The sequence below is a fragment of the Malania oleifera genome, chromosome 6 (genome assembly GCF_029873635.1).
Source record: "Malania oleifera isolate guangnan ecotype guangnan chromosome 6, ASM2987363v1, whole genome shotgun sequence".
NCBI classification, from domain to species: domain Eukaryota; kingdom Viridiplantae; phylum Streptophyta; class Magnoliopsida; order Santalales; family Ximeniaceae; genus Malania; species Malania oleifera.
In genome coordinates this window covers 16,250,723-16,257,416 of record NC_080422.1, presented here as the reverse complement: position 1 = coordinate 16,257,416, position 6,694 = coordinate 16,250,723, and positions in this window count along the sequence as shown.

Sequence of the window (6,694 nt, the reverse complement as noted above, 5' to 3'; positions counted from 1 at the left end):
AGTTTGAAAGCCTATAAATACATGGTTTTGCAAATCAAAACTCATCCAAGAATTGAAAAATCTTCTTGTAAAGCTAAAAGCACTCTTGTTCTTCCAAAAGCTCTCTTGCTCACTCATTGCAAATCTATTTTGCTGAGAAATTCTGAAGTGCTAATTCTTCCTCTTTTGAATTTTTATTTCTAATCCTTATCTAAGAAGGATATTGGTAAATTCTACACTTGAGCTTCATTATATTTCATATTGATATTTTACATTCAAAGTACATAGTGCTGAAATTGTACTAACTTGCTCTTTGAGAGAGTATACTTGTATGCAAATCTTATCTTGTGTTTCTTATAGTTCTTTGACGTTCCAAGGGTCGTTTGGATCGTTGGCTAAGCAAGGGGACATTGCTTAAAGAGGCGGACTCTAGCCTATGTAAGGAGTGACCGAACGAGGGAATATCGTTTGGAGAAGGCGGGCTCTAACCTTAACCAAGGAGTGTTGTAATCGGTATTGTTCCACCCGTCAACGGAACTGAACTAGTGAATCCTTCGGTGGTTTGCCAAAGGCGAGGACGTAGGCTGGGTATAAGCCGAATCTCGTAAAAATCTTCGTCTCATTCTCTCTTTCCCTTACTCTTTATTTTCAGCATATTTAAAATTGCGTGGATGGTTTAAAATTTAGGAATCATATAAACTACATATATTTAAAAAATGAAACAAACTTAAGGTTTAATTTTGATTTGGGTTGCGGAAACCGAAAGGGAGTACGTTGGTGACACCATATCTTGCGGAAATCTTACGGGAGTACTTTACTTGGTTAACATCCCAAAGATAAATTTACCAAGAGTTTATTTGAGTTCTAAATATCTGGAAAGAGTGATTTAATTCATCTATACAGGACTTTATATCAGCAAGCATAAATTCTCATTCACTACAGAGCTTGATTCAAATTTGGCAAATATAAATAAATAACCATCTTGAGTTGTTATATTACCAAAGTGCTGATACTTTATATTTTGGTTTGATTATTTGTTGTTTGACTTATACTTGGAAAATAAATTGATTGTTTGGTTTGTAGATTGCGTTTAATTGATTGGTTGTTTAATTAAGTTGTTGTGTGATTGGTGAAATTAAACAAATAAATTAAAAAATTGGTTAAGTGTTTAAAAAAGTTAAGGATTCTTAAAAAAAGTTAAAAGAAAGTTTTAAAAGCCAATTCACCCCCCCTCTTGGGAAGCTATTCATAATTTCAAAAACAAACTTGTTTACTATACGAAAACATAATAAAATGTTAACATTATTTTTTATATAAAATTTAACAATAAAAAAATCTACTAACTTAAATAAACACGTTGCTTTCACTTATCTTTTTATTTTTATTGCAATAAAATAAAAAAAATGAAAATAAAAATGCGGACCAAATGCTTGATTTTAGCATGAGCACTTTGTGAATTATCTTATCTTTTGGTCTAAAAAATGAAAACAAAAATCTCATATTTACAAGCTTTTAATTCAAATTTTATATTTAGATTTACATAAATTTAGATAAAAATAGGTTATAAAACTGTAAAATTTTATTTAAATTTATAAAAATTTAAATTTGAAACTCTTTCGAAAACAAATCAGTCCTATAAAAAAATAAATATATCTTCAAATTTCTCCAAGTTGTTATTAGTTAAATTAAGTACTTGTGGGAATTGTTAATGAAGATGACCTTTCTCCTTCCCACTTCCTCAACCCCAAACATTAAAGATGGTTCTTTCCTTTCTTAATGATGAATTAAGATTAGGTTGTTGAAATGAAAGCTCCACTGATTGTTGTTTTTATATTGCATTTCTATTTTCTACTACCAACTCTGGGGACTACAATGCACATAAAAACCCTCAGCTCTTAATAGTATACCATTTATATTTAATATAACACTAGTAAATAAGTTCATCTTTACCTGCAGAACAACTTAAATGTAAAATTAATTTTAGAAAATAAAATGCAAGCATATGGCATACTAAGTTAATAAGAATTTAAAATATAAAATTTTAGGAAAAATATTTACTCTACACATTTCATTCAAATATTTTTAAAAATATAATATCTGAACAGTGTATATTATAATAAAATGTTATTACAAAAAAACTAGTTTTTAGTAACGAAATTATTAGTGACGGATTCAATTTCGTTACTAAAAGTAGGTATTAGTGACAGTTTTAGCAATCATCACTAATACGGCACTATTAGTGACGGATTTAAAACCGTCACTAATAGTTTCGTCACTAAAAATCGAAAAATATCGCGAAAAAATATTTTTCACACATAAATTATTTGGAAAAATATTAGCGACGATTTGTACAGTATTAGTGATGAATTAAATCTGTCACTAAAAGACTCTTATTAGTGACGATTAAATAATTATTACTACTATTATTTAAAAATAAAAAATATATATTTCGCAATATTAGTGACAAATTTGAAGATTTGTCACTATTAGTCCCTTATTAGTAACGGATTTGGGAACCGTCACTAATACTTCTTTTATTTAAAAAAAATAAGAAAAAATTTATTTCATAGTATTAGTGACGAATTGGTAGATTCGTCACTATTAGCCTCTTATTTGTCACGGATTTAGAAACCGTCACTAATACATTTTTAATTTAAAAAAAAAATTTATTTCGCAATATTAGTGATGAATCTTCACATTCGTCACTATTAGTCAATTATTAGTGACGGATATTCGAATCGTCACTAATAATTCTTTTATTTAAAAAAATTGAAAAAATTTTATTTCATAGTATTAGTGACGAATGTGAACATTCATGACTATTAGCCAATTATTAGTGACGGATTTGCGAACCGTCACTAATACTTCTTTTATTTTAAAAAATTAGAAAAATTTTATTTCATAGTATTAGTGACGAATGTGAACATTCATGACTATTAGCCAATTATTAGTGACGGATTTGCGAACTGTCACTAATACTTCTTTTATTTTAAAAAATTAGAAAAATTTTATTTCATAGTATTAGCGACGGATGTGAACATTCGTCACTATTATCCACTTATTAGTGATGGATTTGGGAACCGTCACTAATACTCTTTTATTTTAAAAAAATAAAAAAAATTTATTTCATAGTATGTTAGCTTTGGTGCAATCCCAAGAGGGGGGTGAATTGGTATTTTAAAATTTATTGCCTTAGGTCAAACCACTAACAACAGTATTACACAAGCTTAAGGTCAATCCAGTGCATGTAAAATAAATCAATGTAAATATACAATGGAATTTAAACTGTAATAAACGTTTAACCAGGCATGCACCATAAAGCAATAAAAGAGACGACACCCAGAAATGTTATCGAGGTTCGGTCAAATTGCCTATGTCATTGCCTTGGCCAACAAGCACAAAGATTACCACTATAGGCTCACTTAACGAGTGGAGCGGCACCTAAACAACCAGGTCAAATTAACACAGAGCTGACCTCAACCTTAACTAGGTCAATTAGCGGGGCTAACCTTAACCTACACGCCTTAACAGGACGACGCACCTAGCTTTCCTAACCGGGTCTAAGCCAATTCGGGACTATTCTAGGGCTAGTCTCCCTCTTCAGGCCCGTGCCTGGAAATACAACAGTTTTGAAATACAACAAATGGTACAGTGATTGTGCTTTCGTGTAAAGCAGATATGTACCTAATTACGCACAGTATAATCAATACACTACCAAAAGATAGGATTTGATAAGCTCGATGTAGTCTAAGTGTCTACTCTCAAATATTTATGCAAATATAGCAATCAGTGCATGAGAGTGTAAATGATAGGATCTTTGTGTCAAAATAATTTTTTAATCACAATGCACCAACAAAGATCACAAGCACACTTCAAATATCTCAACAAATAATATTTCTCAATATAAACCACAAGAGATATTTAAAAATGATTTGCAAAAATTTATTTGATCTTTGTATCAAGATAAAAAGATATAGCAACAAAGATCTTCAATATGCTAACAAATATCTCAAAATATTTTTCTCAAGATAAATCACAAGAGATATTTGAAATTTGTTTGTAAAATATTTGATCTTTGTGTCAAGATAATATTATCAATCAAAAGGTGCAATAACAAAGATCTTCATAAGCAAAATATCCCAAAAGTATTTTTCTCAAAAATAAGCACACAGGATACTTAAGAATGGTTCGTAAAAATTTATTTCACAAACAAGAAGCAAAACAAACTCTTGAGTATTGCAATGATTATGCAAAACTCACAAGCTCTACGAAGTTTTCCTACGGAAGACTTATTAATGAAGTCTCCTAGAAAAACTTCAAACTTACTTTCGGATAAAAATATATATCAAAGATTCTAAAACTAGCGAGAGTGTAAGATTTACTAGATACTCACAATAGCACTCTTACTTAGCAAGATTTGCAATGAGGATGAGTAAGAATGAAGAAATAAGGTTTGGATGTAAGAAATAGAGCTTTTGAGAATCAGAGGATTTTTTTGCTAATTGTTTTTCTAATCTTCTTGCTAATTTTTGCAAATGAAACCCTATATATAGAGATAGGAAAAATTATAGCCATTAGGACATGTAGGGTATTATTAATATAGTTTTAAACCAATTTAACCCTAATTAACCCCGTTTTAAAAAGTTAACTGCGGTAAAAAATATGGGCAACTCGAGAGGTCCGGTCGACCATAACAAGTTTGGTCGACCAGGTCTCATATGGTTCGGTCGACCAAGGGACTTTTGAACTGAGGTCTTGGTCAACCAGGAGAAGAAGATTTCTTAATTTTTCGAGGTTCGGTTGACCAGGCCATTTTGAACTGGCTGGTTCGGTCGACCAGACCACTGGGAGTTCTCCCGAGGACCCTCCGGTCGACTAGGTAGTTGGAGTACAAAAAGGATCGGTCGACCAGATGGTCAAACTTTTGACCCCAGTGGGTTTCGATCGACCAGGGCCTTATAAACTACTTGGTTCGGTCGAACTGGTGGTCAAACTTTTGACCTAAGGAGGTTTCGGTCGACTAGGGCCTTTTGAACTACCTGGTTTGGTCGACCAAGTGGTCAAACTTTGACCTAAGGAGGTTTTGGTCGACCAGGGCCTTTTGAACTACTTGGTTCGGTCGACCAGGTGGTCAAACTTTGACCCAGGAGGGTTTCGGTCAACCAGGGATCTGTGAACAAATTGGTTCGGTCGACCAAAGGGTCAAATTTTGACCTAGGAAGGTTTCGGTCGACCGGGGATTTTGAACTATAGCAGTTCGGTCGACCGTACTATGGTTAAATGGTTGACCAAGTCCGGGTTCGGTCGACCAGGGGTATTTGTACTGTGAAGTACGATCGACTGAAAGTACCCATTTAGAGCATTTTGGTCCCATTTAATCATGCGAACACCCTATTTAAATGACCATTCAAATATATGCATAAGTGAGTGTCCTAGGGTCATTTCTAGGCCTTTTTCAAGACACCGAAAAAATCTGGTGTCGGTCGACCAGAGTGTTCCCTAAAGTCCATCTATGGTCTTGAGCTTATCAATCCTTCCATGTAGGTAAGGCATTAATTATTACAGACCATGTTCTCCTAATTACTATTACAAACCCAAATGAATGATTAAATTACAATACAACATAAATAGGGTCTTCAGGTCTTCACTTCATGTGTTGTGTGCGTGCACCATATTATACGTTTGATCGGTCCTGTACACAAACTCATCAAACCATTAAATACCAAATTTGTCATAATCAAAATAGGGTATGACCCATAGGGTCAACATAGTATTAGTGATGAATTGGTAGATTCGTCACTATTAACCACTTATTAGTGATGAATTTTGGAACCGTCACTAATAATTCTTTTATTTTAAATAAGAAAAAAATTATTAAACACCATTAGTGACGAATTTGAAGATTCGTCACTAATAGTCTAACACTGAAAAACCGCACGCGGATTCCCCAATTCCTTTCCCTCCAAGCCTCCTCATTTCCCTCCATCTCTCAATCTCTCTGGTCTCTCACTCTCTCAGTCTCTCCATCTCTCAATCTCTCTAGTCTCTCTCTCTCTCTCAGTCTTTCCATCTCTCTTCGTCATCGTCGCTGTAGTAACCGGAGAAATTAATTAAGGCCTCGTTAACGAACATAAGGGATTCGTCGACGAGGATACATGAGGACCTCGTCGACGAGGACACATCTTGTCGACGAGAAGATACCGAGAAAGGGTTTGTAAGAGTCTGAAACTCATCGACAAGGGGTGCACGTTCGCCGATGAACTTTCTCCATGGACTCATGGACAAGATGACGTGTCTCGTCGACGAATTTGGGTCTATAAGTACTTCTAAAATCGAATTTTGACATAATTTCAGCGCAGAAATTGTCCTCTCTCTATCTCTCTCTAAAACGTTCCCCTCCCCTTCTCTCTTCGATCCTGGCTCTGGTTCTCACCGGATCGACGATTTGAAGCCACCACGACGCTCCAGGAAAAGTTCTCTACAAGTCTGCCGGAGCGGATCGTCGATGGGGTTAGTTTGAAATTCATCTCAATCCCATGGTAAGGCCTTTTATCTAGTATTAGCCTTTCCCACAGTTATAAGAAATGTAGTATGCAAAGAAATACTGATGTTTGGTTCTGGGGGATGTTGTTTTCAGGGTGTTGAGTGGGGAACCCTGTGAGTATAAAGTCAGGATACAGTAGGGACTTTTCAGAATTTAGGTAAGGGAAATATG